General features: G+C 37.8%; 1 protein-coding gene across 2 annotated transcripts in view; it reads right to left on the bottom strand.

The window, feature by feature from the left end:
* The window catches only part of LOC5568338, a 338,997-nt gene extending 319,783 nt beyond the window's left edge, over positions 1-19,214 (bottom strand). The window contains exons 1-2 of one of the 2 annotated variants that reach the window (XM_021855055.1): positions 19,115-19,214; positions 4,457-4,964 (exon numbers count right to left, since the gene is read on the bottom strand). The gene's annotated coding sequence lies outside the window, so the exon portion shown is untranslated. Of the gene's footprint in view, positions 1-4,456; positions 4,965-18,879 lie in introns of both variants that reach the window. The other variant, XM_021855048.1, reaches the window with a different exon arrangement.
* Positions 19,215-20,336: the final 1,122 nt, after the last annotated feature.

The raw sequence follows: 20,336 nt of genomic DNA on the forward strand, positions 1-20,336 counted from the left end.
CTTCATCTTGCAATACAAAGCTATAGTTTTCAGAAAAATCACAAATGACTAAAAATTCACCATCTTGTAATGTATTTTTCGTATTTTTTAAAAAGCGGGATTGCTCTGTTTTAATAAAGTCGTGAGGAATTAAACTTTCTAATTTCAAGCAAAAAAATGACACAAACTCATCTACAGGTTTTACAATAGTTTCTAGGTCACACCTATCCGTGGTCACCCATTGCTCAAATGATAACTGATCAATATAATTTTCTTCAAACTCAGCGAATAAAGTATTTTCCAATGATGAAGAATCTGGACAATCCGAACAAGATCGTAGATAGCAATTTGATGTTGTATTTTCACACAAAAGACTACCAGTTAACATTTTAATATCCTTTGATAAATTGATTCTTTTCAAACTATGTAAGATTAGGTTAATATTTTCGTGTGTTGTGCACACACAAACATTATGTGTTCCTGAATTGGATAGAAGCTTGCATTGCCTTGGACGAAGGCTTGCAAATGAGGAAAAACCTACCTTAATATTTTCGTTAATTTCCTTGAAGCGTGTATACGCTTCTTTCAAAGTAGTCATCATCAATCGTTTTTGGATTGCTTGACGCTTTCCATCTTTTTTTTACAGATACATAATCTTTTTGGCCACGCATAGCTCTACTTACTTCATCGTCTTCAAAATATTAAATTATTTTTTATTTTGTCTTATCTGTTAATGAAGTACTCGACCTAGCATTTTTGGTTGCAAGACAGTTATTTTTGAACTGTTTTGCCTCTTTTGCTGTATTTCTATTGGTTTTGAACTCATCAATGGCGTCTTGAATAGACCACGAGCTTGGCAGCATCGACAAAATCAATAATTTTTCTTTCCTTGTCGTGGCTAGATTCGAGAACCTTTCCTTCATATTCATAATTACCTCATCGTAGTCTGTATTTTCCACATCCTCAGGTCCTAATTTGAAGAGGTTTCTTCGTACAGCTTCGTTGATTTCACGGTATTTTTTCTCGGGATAATTGACGTAACCCATCTTCGTCCATTTAATCGGAGTCACTTTTATTCCAGCTATCCCTTCGTTGAAGCGTTCGATGTTGACCTTCTGGATGCACTCATCTTCTGATTGATTTGTTGAAACAGATGTCGCTGATGGTACCGTGGCAAGACTATCTGCACTTGGTACTTCTGGTAACTCCTCAGTTGTTGTCGGTGCATCTAGTAATTCCTCAGTTGTTGTTGTTTTCGAATTTCCTGCAACCTGATCCACCGATGATGTACAGATTGCCCGTTTGTCAACGTTTAAACGGCAGGACGTACAAATGCGTAAATTTGTATTCAATGTAGACATTGGAGCATAACCAGCCGCTTTCAGTTTATCTATGGTGCTTTCGGTGAGATTTCGTAGCTCTTTCGAACACTTTTTTTCTGCAAACGGCCTGCAACAGTTGAGAAAGCGACTACTCATGTTGCTCGTTAGATTTTAATAAACAAAATCACTTTTAAGTTTTTACTGACTAGTTTGGTGTCGTTTGCTTGACTGAAGAAAAATTTTACAATTAAATCTTTTATAACCATAGTGGTAGTATATTTTTAGCTTTTTCGTGAGTATGTTCATGGTATGTACCTATCATGTTTTTGATGTTGTTGAAGTTACTCGCTTTCTCCCAAATATGATTAACAAAGTCTATTTTCTACCAAGGCGGGTCTATACCCAGGTGTAATCAGATTTTAACTTTGTGGAGAAAACCAGCGCCGAGAAAACCGACCTGCTTTACGTATACTAGATCACCTGGGTATAGACCCGCCTTGTTCTCTACGAGGTAAACTTTTTGCAGGTAAACTAGTCGTATACCTGTATAGAAAACTTTGTTTGTAGCTTTTGTCTTCAATATTAGATTTCTTATAGGTTTCTTTTATCAAAAGGTTTCAACACTATTGAGAGAATTTTTCTTCAGTTACGTACAATAAAAAATATGACACTATCAAGACTTTAGATCACAACACTGGATCGCGTCTAACTTTCTAATAGATGCTATAATAGTTATGAATAATTAAATAAAATATCATGAAAACAACTTGTTAACCTCATGTGGTACCCTTAACAAAAAATTCAGCAACAAACTGCGGTCCTAAAAAAATTAACAATGAAAAAAAAAAATTTTCACTAAGTGTCAAATTTGTGAAATATTTGAAATGTCATAACTTTTTTGTTTATTGGCTTACCATCACCAAATTTTTTTCCCTCAAAAAATTACGTTGGTATTCCGATAGGGTTTTGAGATATTTGAGTTTTTGTGACAAAAATGATGTTTTTTAATGCAAAAAAAAAATTTTTTTTACTGTGTGTATTTTTTTTGAAATCTTTATTTAGTTGTCTAACTTTGTTTCTTCAGTTGTCTAACAATCGAACGAACCGTTTATGCTGTGCAGCTTTTTGAATATTTTTGAACCATTTTCACATACACCCTTTTGAAAAGTTAGTCGTGACTCAACTTGAAGATTTGATATCGGAAAATGACGATTTAGATGGAACTGAAAAACTGTGCAAAGTTTCAGATATTTTTGAAATGGTCGATCAGAATCGACTTGCATGCCTCCGTGGAATCCCTCATTATAATCTGTAAAATTATTATATATGTTAAATCTGCAATGTGTCGCCGAATGTAGTAATTTAAAAGGTTAAACCTTACGCTACTGGAAATAAAAAAATGAATGAATGAATGAATGAATGAATGCGTCCAAGACAAAGTACATGCTAGCTGGTAGGGCCGAGCGCGACAGGGCTCGCCTAGGTAGAAGTGTTACGATAGACAGGCATACGTTCGAGGTGGTCGACGAGTTCGTCTACCTTGGATCCTTGCTGACGGCTGACAATAACGTTAGCCGTGAAATACGGAGGCGCATCATCAGTGGAAGTCGGGCCCACTTTTCGGAGAATAAGGTTGTTTACTACGGAGTCAAATTGTCCCCAAAATGTTTGTTAACATTCCCCCATTGAATGGCACCTCTCTGGTAAGATTTGAGTCACTAGCCAACGAATCCATGCTAAAACCAGAGCTATTTCGTCAGCTCAGCGTGAAAAACGAGAAAAAAATACAGACATATTTGTATCTTCAAAAAAAAAAAAAGGGGAGAGTTTCAACAGGCGCACCACGTTAAAACCAACGCTAGTACAACTATTCCCCTTTACTAAAATCCAAAGATTTCAAGAAACGGTTAGAGCATTGCTGAGAACGAGCATTTAGAAAATTGTAGGTTTGTCTCGGCATTATACGGGTTAAATAAACTGACTTTCAAAGTTAACATAAACAATATGTCTTAACTTGTAGAAAACCGTTTTAATTCATATTACGGACAGCTTCAAATTCCGGACACTCTACTTTATATGGGAAACTTTTCACACGAAACGTTTCAATTTTTGCCGTTCAAAAGTTCTCACTTTTGAGGCTCGTTTTAATGAATATTTTCCATGAATATCTATGAAAATTTATAATGCTTAGCTGCGTTAGACGTTTCTTTAGTGGTCTGACAATTTCAACTGATGAATTGACTTTTCTATTTATGATTTACATGAGCTGTCCGGAATTCGAATCAAAGTGTCTGGAATATGAGGCAAAAATAAGGAAACGTCCGGAATAAGAATCATGAAAAATCAACAAAATTCTATTTATTTATAATTATTCATGGTGCGGAATTGAAATCTTCACCCGCCATTCGAAAGTTAAGTGTTTTGGAGGCTTGATAACGCGAATAATCATACATAATGATTAATTTTATATGTTTCTTGATGAGTTTTACTTCACTGAGGCCTTAAGTGTCCGTAATATGAATCAAAACGGTACAGCGAATCCGGTTAGTCGTGAATATGTCATAGATTGCATCACCAACCATAGGTGACTCCCAGATCCTTACCTTATCCCTATAACCCATTCTCGTTTCGGGCGCCGTTATTCAGTTGTACATTTTTAAGTCTCGATTTGTGCGCATTGATATCGGTTAGCTAATTGTAAGCACCATTTATTGGATCTCTTTGCAACTTTGAGTGTTCTGTTTAATGACGGAGTAGCAACTACGAATTGTACGGCCATCTAAACTTTTACTCGTGCTCATGCGTTGTTTGTATGAAAATTGTTTCGTATATTGAAATCAGCGCAGTTTGTTTGTCAACTCTAAAGCAAGGTATGCTGTTCCGCTCGAGAAAAGTAAAAATTTCTGCCCAAGAAATGGTCAAGAAATTTCCCTACAAAGAGCTACATTTGAAAATACACTGCGATCAAAGAAAAATGCCTTCTTGAGAATTTCTTGCAAGAAATTTCCCACGCATACAGATAGGCGATTACTTTTCTGTTGAAGTGCATACTTCGCTTAAATAAATAATAATTCAATCCCCGAAGGAGGTTCCAATTCCGAACTGCGACAGTATCTAATATAAAATGCGTGATGAGAAATAAAATAACAACTTACCTTTCGTGGTGATGACCTAAAGATATCAGTTTGATGGATAGACTCAAGCTGATTAATAATCTTTGTTGCACAATCAGTTAAAACTTTATTCATAAGTCCATGGATGGAATATTCTTCTCTACTCCTGACGCACCATCACACTTGCTTTCCAACGGTTTTGCTATAAACGTATTCACTTAACTTTATTCCTGTAACGCAATTATACTCCCACTGCCCACTCACATAAACGATTTATTGTAAGAACTGTTGCACCAGCTGATTCCAGTAATACGCCTACAACCTTACGTTTGTTGTATACATTGTGGGCTTAATTTGCGTTGGCTCGACTTTCATCATCTGTCGCGTTCGCAATACGAAGGTAGTTAATCCTGGATCGATTCGTTTCACCCTTTTAACACTAACTTGTTGGAACACTTGGCTTTCTTCCGTTCACTTCTTCTATCACGAAAGATTCACGATGCTTTCCTTGACATTTTCTTCATTCAGCTTGCCGCACATACACTGAGCACTTGAACGATAAACATATATTTATTTAGGAAATGTTAAGCGAAAGCACACAAAATGCTGTATTGTACTACGAAGACTGCCAGGCGACGTCTAGCGGCTGGGGGTTGGCGCCTTCAAACCGAGGATCGAACTCTGCTGGTGGTCGTTCGCCTCTTCGTCTTTCCCGATTTTCTTGATATGAGAGCACGGTCCAAAAGGGTTCCCCGCGAAATCTTCTCCTTTATCTGAGCAAAAAACAAGAGCGATTCAATCCTTGGGACCAGTATCCGCTGAGTAACATATATACCGAAGCGCAAATATATTTCCCCGTGGAGAGTGTTAATTTGCATAAATACGAAAATGAATTCGAATCCAACTTAATCTGAGTGAAAATAGCTTTTCACTCTACTTCAGAAGTGTTTATTATTCCACAGCCACTGTTGCTGCTAGCCAGTCAGATATCACTTTATTACATTTTTTTCCACCGATATTGGTAAAGATCAAAATCGAACCGGCCACACGTTCAAGCGCTGATACGAAGCGACAGACTGATGGTTTACGGGAAACTGAGAACCAATTCGGGTTCGTAGATCCGTTTTAAGGCTCTTCTCCACAAAAAAACGGTGATGATGCTGCATGTGTTTCCTTCTGCCGGTGGTGAATTTTGGTTTTCACCGTCCAGAGGAGCGGTCATGCGCACTGCAAATACCACCCCGTGCATGTAGAGGAATGTTTTGACATTTTCCAACCAGCGTTTGTACACCTGCATAGGTGTCACTAGGACGGAGTACCAGAAGGTGATATATTTTTTTATCCTTAACCCTTAATCCGTTTAAAAAAAATCAACATACCGCGATGCGATCCTACAATGGAAAAGATTTAGTACGATCCGCAAAAAGAATTTTAAAAAGGATAAGGAAACACATTTTTTAATTGATCTGAGCCTCTACGCCTTTTTGGGGATTATCTAAAATTTTTAAAACTCCTCGAAAGCCAATTCTGGCATTAAAAAGAAAATAAATATTTTTGTTGTATTTTTTTAGTTATATTCATTTAAACCCGTTCTTGCTATGCAGTTTGAAAGCGCGCATAATGGTACACAGATAAAAATATTTTAATGTCAATGTAGTGTAAACTGAAGAGTACCGTAAAAGTTAATAAAATTTATGTATTGTCACAGCATCATGTAATCGTGTATGAGTAAACATTTAATTTTCAACTAAGAATGCTTGAATGTTCGTGTAAATTCAAATTTAATTCAATTGAAAAATAATAGATTGGTCGTTGAAATTAGCGTTTATTTTGATGCTCCGAATATGTGCATGAAAATAATCTTCAATTTACAACATTTTTTTACTGTGTAATTTAGGACTCATTAGTCTAATGCAGCCCACAGATGCTCAGATGGTTTGACCAACATTGACTCCGCCCCCAAGTTAGTCAAACCGATCTATGTTGGTGCAACCGTTTGACCGACTGTCAAAGTTCTTTGCAGCAACACCTTATTTATTCGCGTGTTTTGAACAATCTCGGTAAGTTTGGTGAATATGTGATTGTAATTTTTTCGAATTTTGTGGCTGTCGGGGGGAATGTTTCTACGATCGTAGTAAGGAAGAGCAGAAATTTAGAAATTTAAATACCGTAAGAAATAGATATTGATGAGGAATTCCAGTAATAATTCGTTTGAAATATTCCGGCAGAACTCTAAAATTATAAGATGTCTCTGTTGGGGATTATTCTGAACAGTCAACGATATGGAAATGGCTATAGTAATTTTATATATTCCATCCAGAATCTTTAGTGGTTTCCTCTAGTTTTAAGTTTTTCCTGGAATTTGTGGTTTATACCAGGGATTCTACCAGGAATTCTTTCTGGGATTCTGCTAGGAATTTTATCAATAATTCCTCCAAACATTTATCCACAGATTCGACCAGAAATTTCTCCGAGGAAAATCCTTATGGCATATCTTTAGGTTGCACTCTTCCAGAGATTCCTTTAAAGGTTCGTCTACTAATTATTCAGGATTTCCTACACTGATTTCTTCAGAGATTCCTTCAGGAATACCTCTAGAAGTTTGTTTCAAAGATTCTATCACGCATTTCCCAGGAATCATAAACACATTTTTTTTCAGCTACTTCTCAAGGGATTCCTCTAGAAATTAATCATCAGAAATTCCCCCAAGGATTTTACCAGAACTTATTTCAGGGCTTCCTCCTAGGATTCCTCGTTAAATTCCACTAGGAATTGCTTCCGAAATTCCACCATGAATTTCTTCAGCGATTTTTCTAGTAGTTTTTCTTCAGATTCCTCCGGGAATTGATCAAAGAACTTCCCAACGGATTTCTTCAGTGATTCATCTATTGCTTCCTTCAAGAATTACAATCCTCCAAAGATTTAATTAGGAATTCCTTCAGCGAAACTTCAAGAATTTGTATACAGATTCTGTCAAGATTCTTTTCCTGCGATTACAACGAAATTCCTCTAAAAATTCTTCAAGAGATTGCTCAAGGAATCTTTTCCAAGAAATTAATAGGGGAAGCGGTGGCAAAATGAACACCATGTCTTTTACCGAGAAAAACAAATTTGATTGAATTTTTATCACGCACTGACGATTCGGAGCATACATCGGAGTGTTTGGGTTGATACGGAGGTCAATTGAAGTGAAATTATCAACGAAAACTAAGATTTTAGAAAACCACGTTCGAAAATTAGAACTGACGTAACTTTTAGCTCGGCAGTCTCTAGGTTTTTCAGTGAGGTAAATATCGTTATGATATGATGTCAAATCTGATACCTTAAGATTTTTTTTTAATGGGTTACTATAATTGATGGATATATATTCGGTAATGCAATGAAACATTTCAAAATATTTGTTTTGCTCACGTTTTTTGCATGATGTTCATTTTACCACCAACAGCTGCTCATTTTACCCTCATAATGCAGGTAAAATGAATATTTGCATCATTATTTGCTAGCGATAAAAATATGTAAAAATTTAGCTATTTAAGTCTGAATTAAATCTCTATGTTTGATGTTGAGCGATAGAATTATACAAATTCCTCGTGTTTCTATCAGAAACAAGATAATATCCTTAACGTGTTCATTTTACCACCCCTTCCCCTACAGGAATTCCATCCCTGTAGGAACTCCTGATGGAATCCTTGGAAGAACTCATGTTGAAATACTTAGGGGAACTTCTAATGGAATCCCTACAGAAACTTTCGATGTGATTTCTATAAGATCTCCTGGTGAAATCCATAGTTAAACTTCTAATATAATCCCTGGAGAAGTTTCAGGTGGATTTTCTAAAAAAACATCTAATGCAATCTCTAGAGGAACTTCTGTTGAAATTTCTAAAGAAATTACTGATAAGAATCCTGGAAGAATTCCTGAAGGAATCCCTGAAGGTACTCCTAATGCAATCCCTAAGAGAAATCCTGGAAAGGTGGAACGCTCTGAAGGAACTTTTGATGGAAGCTCTAGACACACTGATGAAATCACTATAAGTACTCCTGATAAAATCCCTGGAGGAATTCCTGATAAGATTCCTGATGAAAATCCTGATAGAATCCCTAGAGGAACTCCTTATGATATTCCGGAAAGAAATCCTGATGGAATTCCTAGAAGAACTCCTCATAACATCTCTGGATGAACTCTTGATAGACTCTCTGGAGGAATTCTAAGTGGAATCTCTGAAGGAACTCTCGAATCTCTGGAGAAAATCCTGATTAAATCCCCAGAAGAACTCTGATGAAAGCCCTAAAGGCCCTAAAGGTGGAATCCTTGGAGGGATTCCTAAAGATATTCTGCCAGATGGAAGTATTGAAGGAACACCTGATGAAATTCCTATCAGAACTCCCACTGGAATCCATATAGGAACTCCTGATGAAATCCCTGGAGGGATTTTTGATAAGATTCCTGAAAGAATCCCCAAAGCAACCACTGATTATATCTCTAGAAGAACCTCAGAAGGAACTCCTGAATCAGTGCTGTTAAATGTCAAAATTTTGGAAAAAATAGAATGCTCATAGGAAGCTCCTATGCAAAATATCACATCAGCATATAATGCCAACCTATAGTAGTAAGGAAAAGGTCACCGGAAAAATGCTTTTCCGATGACTTTTTCCACGGGGGTCGATGATATTGGCAATATTCAATTGTCAAAGTCACGTGAAATTCATGACATTTAACAGCTCTGCTCCTGATAGAATCTCTGGAGGAGTTCTACTTGGAATCTCTGAAAGAACTCCTGATGGAATCCCTGGAGGAATTCCAGATGGAATTCCGGAAGGAGCTCCCCATGGGAACCCTAGAGGAACTTCCAATGAAATCCATGCAAATCTTCCAATGGAATCCCTAGATTAACTTCCGATGGAATCCCAAGAAAGACTCCTGATGGAAGCGCTGAAGGAAATCCTCGTGTTTAAATCCCTAGAATATCTCCTTATCCCTAAAGGAACTGCTGATGGGAACCCTGTAGGAATTTCTGATTTCTGGAGGAATTTTTGATGGAGTTCCTGCTGGAATCTCTGAAGGAGTTCCTGGTGGAATCCTTACAATAACTACTGATGGACATTTTTGAAGTTCTCTCGATAAAATCCCTGGATGAACTTAAAAAAATGGCTAGAAGAACTTCTGATGGAATTTCATGAGGAATTCCAGGTGAGCTTTTGGAATGAATTTCTACAGGAATGCTAACAGGAATTCCTAGTTTAATCACTGGACAAAATCTTGATTAAATTTCTGGAGGAACACCTGGTGGAACCATGAAGAAATGAATAAATTTATGAGGGAATTTTGGTAAAATTTATTAAGAAAATCATACAGCATAACCTGGTTGTATGAATTCCTGGTACAATCCCTGTAGCAATTCCTTATTGAACTTTTGGAGGAATCACCGGTAGAACTGTTCGCAGATTTGCTAAAGAAAAAGGTTAAAGATTATGAAAAAACGCAAGTGGAATACATAGAAACAACTCAAGAGTGCACATTTGCTAGATCACCATGGAGAGCACGCTTCGTTAATTCACGCATTTTGACTTGTTCATGGGACGCCGAAGCTACAACGGACTAGATATTCACCATCCACCAGGTGGTGCAGAAATGCCGCAAATACGAATACGGTCTCCCGGACAAACTGATGAGATTGATCAAAGCGATGATGCAGCGAGTGATGTGCATAGTCCGAGTCACGGCAAAAACAAAAATTAACAAGGCAGGCTCTTCACTGATGTAAACATTAAGTTTGGTTGTAAACATGTGACGTCACTCCTATCGTACCATATACCATCCGGACCACTAGATCATTTTTTTCGAAAATTTGTTCGAGGTGGATAGGTATGACGTCTTAATTTAGTACACCGTGGTCTGAGTATGTAGCACGGAACTTTGAAACGATGGCGGATACGTACATCCGACTATGGGCTGAAGCTATGCGAATCGGACTGAACATCAATGTGTCGAAGACGAAGTACATGGTAGCGAGGGACTCAAGAGAGGGCACTGCATGCCATCCAGCGTAGGACGCGTTTAGAATGTTTCCAGTGTTCATCTCCTGTCGCATCTTGAAACCTAGCTAAATATCCGACAGTATAGCACAAGTCTGGTCTTGACACGAGCATCAGAGACATCAAGCTGACAATCAGTTCACGATATGGCTAATTGACAAATTCATTTATCGAGCGTAGCTGTTAATTCGTTTCAGTGGGCGTACTTGCTGGTCTACAGTTCTGTATCCCAAACCGCAAAAGTACGGGTAAACGCTTTTTTTTTTTGAAAGATATGTACCAGCTTCCTCTCGTTCGATCTTAATGCCCAGAAAATGGTGAAGTTCATACATATCTGTCACCTTTAACTCTTCCTTCAAACGTATCTTGATTTCATCTATTATTCGTACATCGTCTGCTATTACAAGTAAATCGTCCACGGAGATCACGGAAGTTACTATCAGCCTGCACGTTCCACAAACGTATACACAATAGTCATGCCGAGGTCGAACAAATCCCATGTTGATAAAAGCTTCGTTGAATCGACCATTCCAGCAGCGAGGTGATTGCTTGAGGCCATAAAGATATTTCTTCAACCACCAACTTCATTTGGCTGGCCTTTACCCCCTCTGGAACTGGCATGTATACTCTTTCTTGAAGAACGCCATTTAAAAACGCCGTTTTTACGTCTATTTAGTGAATTTTCAGATTTCGATGGACCGCAAAAGCCAAGACAGTTCATATGGTTGAAAGCTTAGCCACTGGAGCAAATGTTTCCTCATAGTCAACATGCTTCCGCGGTTACCCTTTAGTAACCAAGCGAGCCTTGTAACTGTCATGTCTACCTATCTCAAGTGATATTAATTATTATACCTTTTGACTTGGTACCTTTAATCTGTTCGTACCTACGGGATTTCTAAGATATAAGTACTGGCTGCAGTTGGCGCATGAGGGAGACTTCTCTCGAACTGTGGACTGATTAACATATTATTTTATTCTTTATTTACAGGATATAAAAGTAACGTTCAGGGTTTCCATCTGCATCAGTTTGCAGCGTCAAAACCCATTTACTTTGTTCTAGTTTTATGACTTCTGGGCACTTCGTCATCTTTCAGGTTTGATTTTCCTCCAAGGACCTCAGCTCGTCATGAATATCCTTTCTCCATTGAATAACCGGATGATCATTGACCTCTGCGTTGCTTGTAAGTACCTGTTCAAATTCATCAGCAGAAGAAAAAGCTCTATTAGGAGCGATGAAAATAGAAAACCAAACTGGAGAACATTTTCCTCACTGTTGTTCCAATTCTTCAATTGTGGTGGGAGCGCCAATGCACCTTCAACGTCAGTATTGTCTTCCTCAATGTCATCTGCATTTTCATATTCGTCTTCTGAAACTATCGGTTCAACATTATCTGCAATAGCATTACCAGGTTCAACTGATTTTAGCCCTTCTCCATCGTTTGGCTGAGGGTTGGGGATGACTTCCAGAATTACTAGTTTCGCAAACTCTTCTTCCTCCGATGTCTTAAATGGGAAACTTGACTCATCAAATTTAACGTCAGGTACAACAAACATTTTTCTCGTTCCCGTATTTCATAGGCGATAACCAGTCCGCGCAGCTACCAGTCACGTCTCACTTGCTCCTCTTTTGTTTTGGAATCCACGTAAATGACAAACAAGCGAATATTCTCAGCTTACTTACATCTGGTTTCTCGCCGTGCCATCGTTTGGGTTCTGCTTCCTCTCAGGGCTTCAGTTAGACTTTGATTTGTCGTGTAAACCGCATTCTGCACGTATTGCTCTCATTTTCCCCACAATCTCTCGGTTGAATCTCTCTGCAACTCCAGTATGTTGATAGGTGTACCCAACAGTCGATTCCACTTAAATATTTTGCTACGTGTAGTATGCGTGATACTCGCACTAAAATATTCTCTTCCTAGGTCACATCTTAAGTTTGCAATCTTGTATCCATACCTCGCCGTCGTCATTGCTTCATATACCTTGAATTGCTCAAAGACTTGACATTTCCGCTTCATCAAATAGACTACAGCAAAATGGGTATAATTGTCGATAAACGACACAAATACTGGTACCAAATCTACTGTCCTCGGTGTAATCTGGCCACAAACATCCGTATGAACAGGCTCAAGTAGTCTTGTTGTCCTTGGTCGACTTGTATTGAACGGAATTTTGTTCTCAGCACAGCATTCGCAAAATCCACCTTCAGCATTTACTACACCAAGTCCTTTGAACATTTCATCTTACTTCATGTGTCGTACGTTCTTGAAGCTTAATTATTCGAACCGTTCATGCCACAGTTGCAGCTCATCTTCCTGACCTTTCGCTAGCATTGCCGAACTTGGTGTTACACGGACCATCTTCGAATAAAAAATACTTTCACGCAACAGATATAGTTTCACCGTTTTTGAACAATACTGCTTGATCTGGTTTGAAATCTACTTTTACTCCAATATTCAGCAAACTGAACTTGAGGTTCCTTACACATAGCACTTTTCCCAAAGGCAACGCGAGTCCGTTTCCATCGACGACAACCTTTCCTTTCATCGTGCCTTCTTCCGTGGTGGCAATCAACTTCTCACCTTCTTTCGCGCTCTCAATCACCAAAGGCTCATCAAATACGCAAATCTCCCAAGTCCAGACTCCATTCAATGCACGATTCTTTCTTCAGTTTATCTTTTTGTTGTTGAGACAGTAACAGCGCAATATCTCGTTCCAAGGTCGCAACTTGAGCCTTACCATTCCGATTTTTGTTCTTCGGAATAGAGAACTTTTTGCGCCCTACTTCACCACAGACGAAACATGTGCCTAGAAACTTACTTCTTTGCTTGTTTTTCATCGGCTTCACTGCAAACGCACTTCCTGATCCATCTAAAAAACCATTAACGATTGAAACGTTCTCTCTTCGTTTCTGCTCTTCAGCCAATAATAATTCTCCATAGCCGTAGTGATAACATCATACGAGGATGGCATTGAATTGTGAACAACTGACTTACGGCATCCAACTCCGGAACAGTAGCTCCAGCTCCTTTTAACTGACGGATAAACTCAACGAAGCGGCGGAAATGGTCCATTAGCGGTGTTCCTTCTTCCATCTTCAGCGTCGCCAGGGATCTTTGAATATCGGTTTGTCTTGCAAAACCCTTTTTCGCAAACGTATTCGCTAGGTAGCTCCCCATCTCTTTCGCAGTACTCTTGTCACGCAAGTATTCTACATACGAATCAGCTATGTACGCCACCAGAAGAGCCTTTATCTTTTCATTCTCTTCTTGAAAAGCTTGTCGTTGCGCTTCACCAGTGGGTGTATCTTTCATGAGCATCTCTTTTACTTCGTGAGCTGTCATCTGCGTTTCTATTCGGAACCTCCATACCTCGTATCCCTCGCCAGCAAACTGTACAATTCTAATCTTGGCAGCACTCAACATTATTTTAACTTCTTCGAAGGCTTGTAACGAACTTATCAAACTTGAAAAATATTCGATACTTGTTTCTGCGACCAAACGCTTCTGGAACCATAACCCTTAGAGAAAGACGTGTGTTCAATGGGGCTCTGCACTGTTTTGATTTTGCATGGGATTTTGACGTTTACTGGCCTTGTTGTTTACAAATTTTGTGAAGGGGTGAAAGAGAGAGAAAGATTTTTGTGCACAAAAATGTACCTCTCCCTTTCACTCTTTCATGAAATTTGTAAACAACAAGGCCAGTAAAAGTCAAAATCCCATACAAAATCAAAACAGTGCAGAGCTCCATTCAAATGTTGTAACCATGGTGGGAATATAATCAACTGCTCCTACGATTTACCTCTTCAAAAATATGCACGTATAGCTCGTACGTACGTGTAACGCGAAAGATGATTTTGTTATTCGTACATTCTGATAGGCTGGATGATTATCATTTTAAATTCATAGTTGAACAGCTATTCATAACAGCAGAGGTAGGGGAAGTGGTGGAAAAATGAACAGGGGTGGTAAAATGAACAGTGTGCCTTTTACCGAGAAAAAACAAATTTCAATGATTTTTTATAACGCACAGACGATTTAGAGCACAAATCGGAGTGTTGGGGTTGATACGGAGGTTAATTGAAGTGAAAATGTCAAAGAAAACTAAGATTTTAGAAAACCACATTTGAATATTAGAAGTTACGTAACTTTTAGCTCGGAGATCTTGAGGTTTTTCAGTGCGGTGAACATCGTTATAATGATTGTCCGACATTTCCCCGAAAAACATTTTCCCGAATGATTTCTTCCCGAAGGATTTTCTCCCGAAAACCCTTTTTCCGAATGATCTGTTTCACCGAATGTACCGTTTCCCCGAAAGCTTCTTCCAAAGACATTTTTAATATATTTAAAAAAAATATCGGTGGAGGTAGCATCCACAAATTATGTAACGCTCTAGGGGGAGGAAGGAGTAGGTAGGAGTAGGCTCAAACGTCACGGCTCAAACTAAAATTTTAAATTTTTCATTCAAAAAGCGTTACGGATGGAGGGAGGGGGACACAAATTTCCAATTTAGGTGTCACTTAATAAATGGACGCTGCCTAAGACTATATTCAGCAAGCTTGATAATCGTTTCAAACGAATGATTCTCTTATGAATTATTTGAATCAAAAAACGAAAGATGAGATATTTGGAGTGAAAATCGATGACATTTTTTACTGGCAGGTCTGCTTTTAAAAATATGGTAAAAAAGTAAAGTTCGCTATTCAAATTTTTTTACGCTAACAATCGTAATAAAAATATCTAAAATGATTCAAAAGATCATTCAAGAGATGAACAAATCTGACGCTTAATGTTGTTTGTTCGAATATAATTCATCTTAATGAGATCTAGCTGAACGGGCAAAGGCAGAATAATGAAATAAAGTTTGACTGGTTGAAAACAGTTTGCAGGATTCAAAGACGTGACCCTAATGAGATCTTCACTGCATTAAAACTTAGAAAGAATGAATGAGTCACTAATGTAGTTTTCGTTTTTAGGAATTGTGTCAGTTATCAACACATAAACAAACCAACGTCAAACAAATTGTAGCTCGGTCGAACCTGAATCGGGTTGGAGTTGTAACTGTGAGTCAAAGCGACCAGTTCCAAATTTCGCCAGTTCCAACCTAGGTTCAAAAACGAATTCGACATTAGTTGATTTGGGACGCATTTGACAGTCCAGCACACCGTGTCCAGACTATCATTCGATCATTATTTCCGCGTTAGTAGATTATGTTTCTTAAAACATAAGCAGATGTTTTTTTTTTAACTACAACTGAGAACGTAAACGGCTTGTTTCCAATTTTAGAATCTTCTTTAGAACAAAGGTTGTTCTTCTTTATATTATGGTCTAATAATAATTGGCATTAAAATAGTTGATAATTTTAAAACTCTCACCTTCTTATCATCGTAGGCAGTTCTTTAAAGCTTTGCTGGTTTGATATTGTTCTCCTTGCAGCTGCTACTGATTTCATCATAAATTTGCCCTTCTTTTATTTGAAGGCTGTTCTTCATAGATAAATATATCAATATAAATTAACAGAGCTACTTTAATCAGATTTATTTCTGGTAATTACATGCTACTAGTTCAAATGCCATTGTGAGAACGAATACTACAGATTCTAATATTTTGATCCAACATTTTCAATGCTTTCGACCTACTTAATTATTTAAGACTTAATTACTCTTAATTACTTAACTTAATTAGGAGTTTTTTTTTTCAAACAGGCGATTTTTTCTGTTTAATTAGTGATTATTAGCATTTTTAGTATTCATTACTAACATGTTTTCTGTATTTAACGTTTTCGACCAGATGACCCATATAGGAACGATTTGGAAAAATTGTCGTTCGGGAAAATTGTTTCTATCCAAGAAATAAAAAAAAATAACTCTGGAAAACTAATATTTGTGCTTATTCTGCGCGGCGTGTGAGTCGAGACGAGCCGCTCTCATCTCGGGTGACGTGAGACGACTGATGTAAATCAAATGGGAACGAGTCGACAATTGTCACCTCATTCGACTCGTATCACCTCACACGCCGCGCAGAATAAGCACAATTAATTGTCACGGGGAGAAGAAAGACTAGAAGGGAGACTCAAGGTTTAATTATGTAGTGCAAGATATAATAGATTCTAAGGATCAATGGTTTCACTGTAGCTATAGTCACTAAGTGTAATGAAATTACGTTTAACCTAGTGGACATACGGTACGAAGACGTTTGGCATAAAGTGTAATAATGCGAAACAATGTGAAAAAACAGCCTATTATTAAAAGAAGAGAAATATAAGATTATCAGCTAAGTGTCAGTGAATATTGGAACAGTCTAAATATAAAGAACAGCCTATTATTCTAAGAAGGCAAAACTAAGCCGAATGTTTATTCGTCCAAATGTTCATTAGCCAAATATCTATACTTCAAAGATACCGCTTTAAATAAAACTGCCTATCATGTGCTCGCTTTTTTCATCAGGGTAACACAAAAATTAATCTAAGTTGTTTTGAGCCAAATGCTCGTTGCACATTATTTTGAACATCTGTAACTTTAAACACATTGGGGCCCAGATAGCCGTAGCGGTAAACGCGCAGCTATTCAGCAAGACCAAGCTGAGGGTCGTGGGTTCGAATCCCACCAGTCGAGGATCTTTTCGGGTTGGAAATTTTCTCGACTTCCCAGGGCATAGAGTATCTTCGTACCTGCCACACGATATACACATGCAAAAATGGTCATTGGCCGAGAAAACTCTCAGTTAATAACTGTGGAAGTGCTCATAAGAACACTAAGCTGAGAAGCAGGCTCTGTCCCAGTGGGGACGTAACACCAGAAAGAAGAAGAACTTTAAACACATGGATTTTTATCACAAATTAATCAATTTTCGTCGAATCTTACATCAACTAACACGTTGAATACTTTTTGGTAGCAGGAACATGGATAGCTTTTAGTATGTAATTTACATTACGATTATTTCGGGGAAATGGTACATTCGGGAAAATAATTTTCGGGGAAATAGTCCATTCGGGAAAACGTCATTCGAGGAAATTGCATTCGGGGAAATGGTTTTCGGGGAAATGTCAGACAATCCGTTATAATATGATGTCAAATCTGATACCTTTAGATTTCTTTTTGGATGGATTATAATCCATAAATATATCCATTAAGGATTGCATTTGTAATGCAATGAAAATTTCCAAAAATATTTGTTTAGCTCCCTTTTTTGCATGATGTTTATTTTACCACCAACAGCTGTTCATTTTACCCACATAGTGCAGGTAAAATTAACATTTGCATCATTTTTTGCAAGCGATGAAAATATGTAAAAATTTAGCTAGTTTAGTCTGAATTCGTGTCACTGCTATTGATTACATCCCTATTTTTGTTGTTGTGCGATAAAACTATACGAATTCCTCGTTTTTCTATCAGAAACAAAATGTTAGGTGTTCATTTTACCACCTCTTCCCCTATTCATTTGTATTCTATATTTTGTGTAGATCTTAAATAAGTGTTTTGTACCTCGCAACTGCAAATTGTGAGTTGAACTATTTGAATCAATGGCCGGCATAAATCCTCAACAAAAATCACGAAAGATCACATCGTTATAAAATTATAATATCAAAATTCACAATATAAATGAAAATTTATGGCATGCTATTTGACCACTGTCAGCGAGAGACTTATTTGTGACACAATAGTTACCCTGAATTCTTACGTTATTTTGTAATGGATGCGGACTAAAATGAAACTGCCATTAAAAACTTAGGAAAGAATTCTGATGCTTCCTCCCTAGTATGGTACCAATGAATTACATGGATTTTTCAATTTTGAAACATTGGAACAGGCGTCAAATAATATTATTGAGAATTTATGACATTGCAATCTTCTACTGCCACAATAAATGCTTTGTACATTGAGGTTAAGTTAGGTTCAGCTCATGGAAAAGTGATTTTTTTTTCTTCTATAAGCAAGCAGGCGAATTCAATTCACCCGTTAAAATTCTGAACAACAAGAACAGCAAAGAAAGCTCTCAGTTAATAAATGTGGAAGTGCTCATTGAACACTAAGCTAAGAAGCAGGCTGTTTCCCAGTGAGGACATAATGCCAAGACGAAGAGGAAGAAGTGTTGCCTATCACAGAACCCCTGAATATAAAAAAATGAATGCAATGTTTGAAATGATACTAATAAAGGAATAGATAAATTATGGGGATCTTCTATTTTTCAACCCGCTAAAGAAACCTGTTTTACTGGTACCGGAACCCTTACTCTGGGTGATAGAGTTTTAAATTTTTGGACATTCAATGTGGGAACCCCCTTTCTTTCCCCTTGAAGCTGACAACGCGCATTTGTCAACAGCAGCAGTGATATCCACCTTTTGTTTTGCTTTGACTTTCTCCCCTTTCTGTCCCCTTTCACGTTTTATCGCATGTGAACCTTCTCCCCACTAGCGATAAAATTGATTTTTCACCTGTTTGGGAAACTGTTCAGCTGTCGGTTGCTGAAAAATGTGTCACTTCTTAAAACATATCACTTATAATCCACAGGAAACTGTATCTCTAGGAACCACCAGGAATCAGCCTTCAACCTCGCGACAAAACGTATAATGTCCTATTTTCCGGAGTAAAAGCTTTCCGATTCGACCGTCGAACACAAAGAAAAGATTCGCGTCTGTAGGTATCGCACGATTAGATTCTCGCCTTTACCATTCACGATGCTGCCTCGACGAATACTAAGAGGTGGTGGATAATTCTGGCATCGTCCGTTGCGCATTCCACCACCGTCGACGGTCCAAGATCTCGCCATCCGTTTTTTTTTTTCAAAGCATAGAGGAAAATTGTTTGGTCAATAGGATGTCTACATTCACCACAAAACAAACGTTTTTGTACGGGCTCGTGTACCAGTATTCTATGAGAGATTGTTGGAAGTTGCGAGAGAGCTAACGAGCACGGGAAATGTAATGTAGGTATGAATCCGTAGGAGCAAAGAGTAGAACTGGCGGGAGTAGTGTTTGGTAGTCGATATTGGCAAAAGAGTCCTAAATTTTGCCCAAACCAGGTAACTGTGCACAGTGGAGTACTTTGGTTATTTACTTATTTATTTATTTATTTAACCAAAAAAACCCCTTTGAGTGATTTCCTTTCGGCACAAAAACTCTTTATCTTTTCATATAACTTTATAACAGAAAAATAAATACTAATGGCTCATACGGTAAAAATTAACCATAGCAGAGCCATAAACTGCAACATGGATCCAGGGGTATGGGGTGGCTTCCAAAACGGGATGAGGGAGGGGGTCTACCAAAAACGAGTCCATCTTCATATCTGCAAATAACAAAAAAAAAAAAAAACAAAGCAGAATTATCAAATAATATATGAAATCTAATTCAAAAAACTATATGAAAGTTTAAGTATTTGATAACATTTCGTACCCAATATATCCCGAATAGATACTGGTATTGAATGTCCGTAATTTATTAAAGTGTTAAATATTGCGGGGAAATTTATAAATTTGGATTGCTTCGCGGAAATAACGCGCAGCTAGCAATCCCCGCACAGAGGAAATGAACCACAGCAAGCATTGCGGTTTTAACCAGAATTCAAATGGTTGACAATTTACAGCAAATCGATTGGTGCAGTTCGGCATATTGTTGGAGAGATTCTGCAAAATTAAAACCCATGATGGTTCGTAGTTGCTCGAATCTTGTAGACTACGGTCTTCCATGTATAATCTCTTTCAAGACCAACGTAGTTGGAAACCGTAGAAAGTGTTTCCTACATCGTGAATTGTGTCACTATTTATTTTTGAGAATGATTCCCAATGATGTTTCCCTCCAAGTATGTACTGCGGTATATTAGTTAGCGTCTCACATGCAGCTGTATTTACAATTGAATCATTTTCGTAAGAGAAAGCTAAACATACGATTTA

Source organism: Aedes aegypti, chromosome 1 (assembly GCF_002204515.2).
Source record: "Aedes aegypti strain LVP_AGWG chromosome 1, AaegL5.0 Primary Assembly, whole genome shotgun sequence".
Taxonomy (NCBI): domain Eukaryota; kingdom Metazoa; phylum Arthropoda; class Insecta; order Diptera; family Culicidae; genus Aedes; species Aedes aegypti.